Here is a 9,994-nt window from a genome sequence, read left to right as displayed (position 1 = left end):
TACATTTCCAGAGAGAAATTATAACACAAAATGAAATTTCCTTCCTGATTGGAGAAATATAATTTCAAAGATCTTAAACCCTGAATTTATCCATACTGATAACCCCTTTTGGCAATAGAGAAGTCTTAATTATATGCTAACATTAGTAACTTAGTGAAAGAAAGTGAGCTTTCTTTCTCTCCTAAGGGGAAATATTCTAATTCCAAACTTTCCCTGTTTTTCACTGTCCCCAAATCCCCACGGGTAAACAAGAAATCAAAACAGTTCTGCAACTGCTTCACACTCCAGCACTGGATTTATTGTGAGATCTGATATCAGAGCTTTTATCTTCACTTGTGAGTAGTGTATTTCACCTTTGTAGCATTCAACGCCTTGAGTGACATTAATTGCCCAGATTCCACACATGACTTGCTCTTGCCTACTTCTGCTACCTTCTAAGAAGGTTTTTTTTTTTTTCTGGTATCATCACTGAGTTAACTAGAGGGACATTCTCAACAGATTAAGGTGCTGTTATTGACATTTCTAAATTTACAATATGTTCAGCAACTCAAAGGATGAAAAAAATTAGATAATTGCTGCTCCACATTCCCTTCAGGGTTTTAATTTTCCAAGCCGTAATATATTTTATTAGTTATTTTTGAGGCATTAAAAAACACACACCACTTTCTACTTCCTTTACTTCTAAAGCAAAACTTCTATTTCTCAAAGCTTCCATTTTTTAGTGATTTATCCTAATCCTCCCAAAGGTTTAAGTTTAAAAATATCCAATCTACCTTTGAATTTGCAAATATTTCTTTTCTGTTTTTGACAAGAAAAATACCATATTGCTGGTAGATTTTAAATTATTTTCCTTTTGCTTTGTTTAAATATTTATTCCTTGTACACACTCTTCTATATTCTGCTTTGTCCATTTCTTCAAGAGCCAAGGAGTAGTAGGTCACTCCAAAGCATCTGTTGTGTTTAACAAACAAAACACCTGCCCATTAGCCTCTTCCTGATTGCGGCATTTTTGTACAGGGAATGGACTTTTATAATAGGCTTTGACAAATTGTTTCATCTGGTTTCTTTTTGGTGGATTTGGTCTTTCCTATATCTTCTTCCCACCTTTCCTTAACCTTCACACAGGGCAGAACTGTTTCTCTATGTACAATCACTGAATCCCTTTGAAACTATGAAGTAAGTGATTTCAGTAGAATTCTTCTCTTATCTTTCTAGCTTTTGTTTATCAAGTATATTATCATCTAACTAAGTTGACTCATTATGAACAATAAGTTCCCCAATTGCTCCAATTATTAACGGTTTCCTATGCTTTCAGAGAGAGTCTCAAATGTTTCTTCATCTTGTTCCCTCTCGGGAAGTCAATTCAACCTACTTTATGAAATGGTTTCCCTGTTCTATGCCAGACCAACTGCTATCTAAGTTGCTTATCTAGAACTGGATTGATCTAAATGGTGCACTTAATTAAACTATTTAGATTGTATTTAGGAGTGCCTATTGGAAGTCTTAAAGTCCACTGTCTTATATCTTGACCTAAGATGCTAGGAGGGTTTGATCTCCTTTGATTGCTTTCTTCCTTAGAGTTGAGATCAATTTAGCCATATTACCCTCTATATCAGTGGTTCTTAACCTTTTTTGGCCACGCCCCACCTAAGCATCTCTAAAATCCTGATGTCCCCCTCCACCCCCCGTGACATATAATTCTTATTATTCAAAAAGTGAACTCCTATTCACATGGAGGAAGCCTAAAAGGCCATTAAGGCCTAAACAAGTTTTCAAAGGACATGGCATCCTTGAGAGAGAAAAATAAAGGAATAAAAGGACAGTTGAAGTACTGAGGAAGAAATTGTTAAAAAAATAATATAAAGTGATATGAAAAAATAGCAAATACAGTTTCAAAATATAAGAGAGAACTGAAATGCATAAATATGACACAATATATATTTATATACTGTATATGAGGCATGTAGAACCATAAGAAAACCATAAGAAATGCAAAAACATCACTGTTAATAACTCATTCTCAAATTACCCCCTTAAAAATCAAATTGCCCCCCTATGGGGCATGTGCCCCACGTTGGGAACCACTGCTCTATATCCTCAAACATTTTACTGAGTACTATTCTGCCTCCTTGACATAATTGAAACCCTGAGGACTAATTTCCCCTATAGTATGTTTAAATGGGTATTGTTGTTGTTTTTTACCATATTTCATGAACCTCAAGGTGGAGAAGAGAAGTTGATAATTCTCTATTGCTGCTTCAGGCCATTCTTCCTCTAATTCCCTAGTATTAGTTTGTTGCCATAACTAAGTACCACAGTCGGAGTGACTTAAACAGAACTGTATCTTCTCATAATTCTGGAGGCAAGAAGTTCCAGATCAGGGTGTTGGCAGAGTTGTTTCTTCTGAGGCCTCTATTCTTCATGTATAGATGGCTGTCTTCTCGGTAGATCTTCACATCATCTTCCCTCTGTGGGCATCTGTGACCTAATAGCTTCTTCTCATAGGGGCTTCGGTCAATTGGATTAGGCCCATCCTAATGACCTATTTTAACTTTAATCTCCAAAGACAGCCATATTCTGACATACTGAGGGTTGGAATTTTAACATATAAATTTTGGCATGGAGGGCATTTCAGCCCACAGCATCTTCCTACTCATTCTCACACATTTGAAATCTAAGCTTCTGCCAACATGTTTCTCTCTTGGTTCTTGATATCGGACCTGATTATTCTCCTTTATTTAGCAAAAAAGTAAGCACCTTTTACAAATCTTGCCCTCATTTTGAATAATTTCAGAGTCATATCAATGTCCCACCTTCCAATACTCTGTTTTATACAGTTTTTTTAAAAAAATCCTTTAGCTCCTTTCTTCCAGTCACCCATAACTGTTCTATCCAAAATCTCTGAATTAGATCTCACTCTTCTCTCTTCCACTTTGCTTATTCTACAATTCCCATTTCAATGCTTCCTCAGCATCATTAGAAAACATTTATAACTTTATTTCCCCCAATATTTTAGGTTTCTTTCTCCTTTGTTTTCCCGCTTATCAAAATTAAATTTCATGCATAATAATTTCAGTTGTACTTTTATAAATATACTAAATTCTCTCTCTCTCTTTATCTCTTTTACTATAGTGATATGGTAACTCTTTAACCATAGATGAACCCAGTTATATCTTGTCTGTATCCCAGCACTAAAAGAGCAAATCCAGTGAGTACAAGTTTCACTATAAATGCATGACACTTACCTCTGCATTGCTTGTCAGCCTTACTATATTTCCCTGGCCAATTCATTCATTCATTCATTCATTCATTCAACTATATAAAACTTTTAAAAATTCTTCACAGACTTCAACTCTCTTTATTTCCTTCTCCATCTCTCACCTTATCTTCCACATCACTAAGAAAATAGAAGCACTCATCTCTTTCAGGTCAAACATACCAATCTATGTGGAACACACTGTATCCAACTATGTATGAGATCTCTCTTCTTGTAGATTTCAATGGAGTCTCAAAATTATGGTCTTTCCCCACCTTTCTCCAAATGAAACTCCCTCCTTCCAATGTTACCTATTTCAGTGAATGGTAGTTCTAGCCATATACTATTATAAGCCAGAAAATATTGATATTCCCCTTCTCCTCTCCTCTTTTTTATTCCACTCATAAGCTTTATTGCTTTTATCTTCTAAATATCTTTACTGATTTTGCTCCATATTCTTCACTTCACTATCCTGTTCCTAATTACCAATAAATATGGCTTCTATAAGCACTCTCCTATTAATCTCCTTAACAGCCTCCATTTCTTCACAATGCAATCAGAATAACCTTTTGAAAACACAAATATATTAATGGTACTACCTTTCCTCCCTTGTTTAAAATTCTTTGAAGTTGCCAGTTTTTCTTGGGTTAATGGTGATAAATATCTACATATATGCCTAATATGCAAATTGTCCCTCAGGAATTCGACAGAGGGAATGATCGCTCCCTATAATGTGTGCTGACCACTGTGGGGAGGCGCAGAACAAAGGAAGGCCCTGGCTGGAGCCGGCAGCTGGGGAAGGGAGGCCCTAATCATTGGCCAGGCCTAGGGACCCTACCCATGCATGAATTTCGTGCACTAGGCCTCTAGTAGTGAATATAAGACTCAGCATGGCCTCTCCAGCAACTCTTTCTTACATCATATATCCTTTGCATTTCAGTTCTAATTTTCTACCTCCCTTTAGTTCATTGTACATGCTGGGTCCCTCTTATCACATTTACATCCAATTTCCCTTCTATTCATCTGTCAGTTTCTACTGGTTATGTCTTATGTATCCCAATAAGTATGAAACACTAAGGATATTCTCAATAAATACTTGAAAATTGATAACTAAATAAATGCATGAATGAAGAATTGAATTTTGGGAGTGGAATAATATATATATCAAATTAGTAGGATAATTTCAGGTATAGAAATGATGAGTTTATGTTAATGAAGGAATCTTACAATAGCGAATTTGAATTGCAATGCAGATTTCTCAATGTCAACTTTAATATTCTCTACACCAACATCAAATTAATCAGTATATCATCTCTTTTCTATCTCTTTTGATTTACTTTGCATCAATTTACTTCTCTCTATCTCTAGAATAATGGTTTTAATTCAAGACACTATTCTTTTCATCTTATTTTCTAGTCTTATTTTTCCATTTTTTCAAATTTTCAGAGTGATCTTATTAAAATACAAAACATATCAAAAAAAGGGTTTCGTTGTGAGTGCCACACGTAGGGCAGCTTGATTGCTCTACATGCTGAATCGACATCAAGAGATTTCAAAGGCATAATTTTTGGTATCTGGGCAGCTGGTGATCATTGGTCCTGGTGCCCGAAAAAAAATAATAAACAAAACATATCAAGCTACTTCACAGCTTATGTACCCTCAGTGTCTTCCTATTGTCTTCAGGATAAAATCTAAAAGCCCTAGGGATGGCCCCTCCTCTCCATCTTTCCTGGGATCTCTTCCTTGATTAATTATCTTATATTGAAATTGCCTGTTTTCTCATCTGTTTTCCTCTCTGGCTTGTTGACTCTTTATGCTTATTCACCACAGCCAGCACAGAAACATGACACATCATAGATGCTCCACAAACCTTTACAAAATAAATTGACCATGAATTAATACATTTAAGATGTTTCAAAGTAGTAAAAAGCATTATTATGGAACATTGAGGTTTTCTAGTTTTTTTTCAATATTGTAATAAATAGTGCTCTGCTCATTGATAGCCTTTATTGGTGCAATTAATTAACACCAATAAACCAGTGAATTAACATTGATCTTAAATTTATGTTCTTGGTTGCCCCAAACCTACTCTTTGTCGAATGACGAGCAATAAGGCATATTCTCTGTGCCCTTAAATCAAGCTAAAGTTGATTTTCCTTGAGTTTAAAAGCCTGATGGTCTAATAACATGTCTTCACATGTTAGTGGAATGCCTTAGGAGTTACTCAGTAATTGTGTATTGAATAAAATTTAAAAATGAATAAATGAACTAAGTGAGCTCTGTCTTAGATTTATATATAAATTTTAAAATGTGAAAAGATGAGTCAAATTCAAAAGTTTTTGCTTATTTTAGATGTTTATATGATTCTTTTTATTTCCTATGTTTATCATTTGCTATCCACAAGGTAGAATATGCCATCAACATTTTCTAATTCACAATTTTCCTTTATCTTTTTGGAGATATTTGAACTTGAAGAAGAAGAGATGGTCCTTAGTTCTTAAATCATTTAAAAGTATTGACAAGAATTGTATAATTCTGTTAAAGCGTGCAAATAGAATTAGTGGTCACATATGTGAGGAAGGGGCTGCTAGATTTAAAAAATAACAGGTTTTTTTTTTCTGCTTAATAAAGTGTTTTTTTTTCTTGGAATAAACACACACATAGTAATATATAAATTAAAGTCAATGTCCTGCTAGTAATTCCAACTCAAAATAAAATGAAAGAAATTTATATCCCAGAATCTATACTGAGAAATTATTTCAGAAAACAAAAATTTGAAGTGTATGAGTACTTTGTCTTCTCTGACATAACACTTACCTTGGTCTTCACAAGTCTGCTCCAGTGGCCAGACTGCATTTTCAAAATCTAATGTTGGGAGTTCAAATCCTGATCTCTAACTCTCTATTTTGGATTGCCATTATCATTTTATTTGAAATCTTGACATTTTGATATTTGTTATACAAATGTCCAATACTTTAAAGTTATCTTTTATACAGTTAAATATTACTATGGTATAAATCTACCAAGAAATTTCAAAATTAATACAACTTTGAGAAGACTACATTTATATTTATGGGTGAATTGAAAATTAATCACGTGACGGAGTATGCAAATAAAATATATTACTTTGCATTTTGAAGTATCACAATGTAAAAGAACAAGTCCCAAGAAGAAAACAACCACCTATTATCCATTTATTTTAAATTTTCATTAAAGTGTTATAAGAGAAAATAGAAATAATTTATTATTTTTATAGATAAAGATATTAAAACTACAGAAATAAGCTCAGGCTGAGTCTAGTTAAGATGGACTATTTTAATAGGTGGCCATGAGAGTAATGGGTGGTTGGCAATGTGAAAAGGATACCAATAGATTGAAAAAAAGACTGATAAGCAGATAACAATATATGAAAAGAATAATATTCAACAATAAAAAATAACATATGAGAAACATTTACTACAATCAAATATCACTTGAAAAAATTACAAAATCACTAATGGAATATGAAACAGTAAAATTACTGCTTTATTTTCAGCTACATAATTATTTTTTTGGTACGGCGAAAATGACTTATTCAGTGGTTCTTGAATAAAGAAATACAAGCAGATTTCTCAAACCAGAACAATGAGGGATGAGGGGGTGAGGTAGGGAATGCTGGAGGATATAAGAGGGTGGATTTGTGCCATATGCTCTAATTTGGATTTGGACAGCTTTTTGGATGTCTTTGGTAATAAACAGGATTTCTGCTTTTTGTCTTCATGATGTGGGGTTTACATTTTTTGGGGGGAAAAAACTCTACTAGTTTAAGGAAACAAATGAAAGACCTTCTGGTTTGAATATTTATTTTAATGAGAAGAAAACCCATTTGGATGAGAAAGGTGAAGAAAAAGCAAGTTTACGTTCCCCTGATGTGCTCTATGATCACGTCTGTCTTACCCAGCTCTAATTTTCTTTGATTTTAACTCATCTGTATGACCAGACATCTGTGAGTATTTATGCCTTTTTTGGTTATGTGCTGTCCCATTCTGGCTATCCATCAAATCCAGAACAGACTTCCCAGCAATGTTTTGTACAAAATGTAGAGTAGAATGATAACTGATTAGCATTACGTGATAAATGGACATTCTTCAGCTGAAACTATAAAGTGCAAAACAGCTGAGACAACATATGAGCAGGAAATATAGTGCACAGTCTGTCTCTTGGTTCCTGTTCACACAGCTAATTTTTTTACTGCTACAATTCAAAGCTATATACAGCTCAGCCACTGTATATTCTAGCCAACAGATCTAAAAAATGGGATAATGCCATTTTGTCTGCACAGATTTGGGGGAAGAAATGTTGGTGACATATTACTAGCATGATATGTTTCTTGTTGGCAAATAGAAAAAGGTAAGAGTCAAGGTTCTGATTTCAAATCTTCTGCTAGAATTACTGAAGGACATAGCTCCCCTTAAGTAAATGCTCTAGGACCAAGTCTTATGGTATTTTATTCTCTCAACTCGGATTAATTTCTTGATGAATCACTGAAATAGAAAGGTAAGATTTACAAACCAAAGGCCTACAGAGTAAACGAGAAAGTGAGACTGGGTGGGGGCTGAGGTGTGAACTCCTGCTCTATTTAAGGGTCTCAGCTACTCACCACCACCTAATTGTTTCTCTGTACTAATGAGTGGACTAGTGTTTCCAAATCTTCCATTTTTTTCCCCCAAGAAGTTACAAATTCATATTTTTGAAATTCTGTTTCCTAATTTGAAAGTTTATATATTTTTTCTTTTAAACACAGTGGGCACTAAGTGTCAACTCTTGAAGAAGTTTAATTTATAGGCTGCTGGTTTTTAACCTCCATCTTAAATATTTTAAAGAATCTCAGTTATATAGTACTAACAAGAGCTGACAATTTAATATGTAGTTAAACATATACCAAGCAACTATCAAAGTTTAAGCATAAGTTTTACATTACATTGTATTTATTACCACCTGTCTTGGTTGATTTATTAAGTCATCAGTGTATAATAAACTATTAAATCAAATAGTAGCCTATTACAATACTTTTTCATCAATTAGTACTTTATCAATTTAGCTGGAAGAATCCCAATAAATTTTCTTATCCAATTCACTCACTGCATATATGAAAACAATTAGAGTCAACTATCAGGTGACGAGACCAAAGTATTACAGCAAACTACAATAAGCAATGCCTCGGGCCTGACTGCTTTTTTAATGACATCTGGCTTCTTAATTGTAGTAATGGGAACAAGGGCTATATCATTACTGACTTAGCACCAATTGTTCCATTAAGTTTTTCTGTTTATAATAATAAAACAAGGATTAAATTAGGGTTGCTATAGCACCAACTGTGAATAGCACCAACTGTGAAGAGGAGTTTTCTTGTTTTTCCTTTTCAAATACAAACAAAAGTTTATTTACGAAGTAACAGAGGTAGAAGAAGGGAAAGGCACAGACATGCTCAAGAGAGAAAGAGAGAGAGAGAGAGGGAGAGAGAGAGAACAAGTCCTTCATCTTAAGAGCTTTTATCTGGTTTCCAAAGGCAGGGATTTTAGGGGAGGTCTTGGAGGAAGATCTCAATGGAATATTCATCAGCTTTCCAGGTGTGTGTCCTTTTAGGGTTGTGGTCTCTACCGGTAGGTGAGTAGCAGTGTGGGGGTCATTAGTTATTGTAGCAGGTCCTGATGTCAGCCATGGTGTCACCTCTCCTGGTTTTGCTGCTTTCCTGAACCTGGAGCTCAAACACAACTGAGGCCTAGATGTTTTCTCTAGGGCTTCATGCTTAAGAAAGTGGTCCTGCAAGGGCCCATATGGAAGTCCTATAAAGCTATTCTCTGGCCTCCTTTTTCCCTGCCACATGACTAGCAACATGCCAGGGAAGAAAAGGTCAGGGGAGTGTCAGAACCTCAGAACCCGCTATATGAAAGGTCTGGGGTCTAAACCCCATGACCATCAATATGCTAGGGGAGGGAAGATCACCCAGGGGACCAGGTTCCACCCTACAATACTTGTGTTTAGTTTGCCTGTTGCTAGGTACCCAGGCTTTCTGCCCTCGGGACCTCCTGTACTTGGCCTAGCCTTAAGCAAATAGCCTAAGGCAGTGTCAGGGAGCATATTTATACCCTCATTAAAAAAACTCACCATTAAAAAAAAAAGAAATTAAAAAAACAAAAACAAGCAAAAAACCCTCACTACTTTTAAGAACTTTAGGTAAGTTCATTATAATCAGACCCTAAGAGGAAAAGGATCATTTCTTTGGTATGATAAATACATTTTTTTAAAAAGTAATAAACTGAATTCTTGCTAATTTAGTTTAAGTTATTTTTTATTAAAAGTTATACAACTGAATATTTTTCAATAACATTTTTTTATTCCATTGATTTGAGAGAGAGAAAGAAACATCGACTTGCTGTTCTACCCATTCATACTAACCTTTTTAGCTCGTCAAAATTGGAAATATTTCAGGTTAAAAAATTGCTCTGTATAATTAGTATTTATTTTGCTTAAGAGATTAAACAAGTCATATTTTTTGTCAGAGTGGTCCATTCATTAATGTCTAAAATCTAATAACTATGTCAAAGCTTAAACATTTCTAATTCTTATAATTCTTCATTGGCCTCTGGGTGTTCATTTACCTCCCATGGATAAGAGCAAATTAAAATTTAGATAATTACATCTATTTCATCAGGAAATAATAGTTTTTAAAAAATTCTTTCCTGTGAAACATAATGC

The 9,994-nt window shown here is 34.5% G+C and overlaps 1 non-coding gene across 1 annotated transcript; it reads left to right on the top strand.

Annotated features, from left to right (window-relative positions):
- Nucleotides 1-4,733: 4,733 nt before the first annotated feature.
- On the top strand, nucleotides 4,734-4,865 carry LOC111827129. Its single transcript, XR_002830631.1, has one exon. It is a non-coding gene; the product is annotated as a U11 spliceosomal RNA (small nuclear RNA).
- Nucleotides 4,866-9,994: the final 5,129 nt, after the last annotated feature.

This window comes from Myotis lucifugus, unplaced genomic scaffold (assembly GCF_000147115.1).
Source record: "Myotis lucifugus unplaced genomic scaffold, Myoluc2.0 scaffold_135, whole genome shotgun sequence".
In the NCBI taxonomy this organism is placed as follows: domain Eukaryota; kingdom Metazoa; phylum Chordata; class Mammalia; order Chiroptera; family Vespertilionidae; genus Myotis; species Myotis lucifugus.
This window is presented reverse-complemented; position numbering and strand designations above follow the sequence as displayed.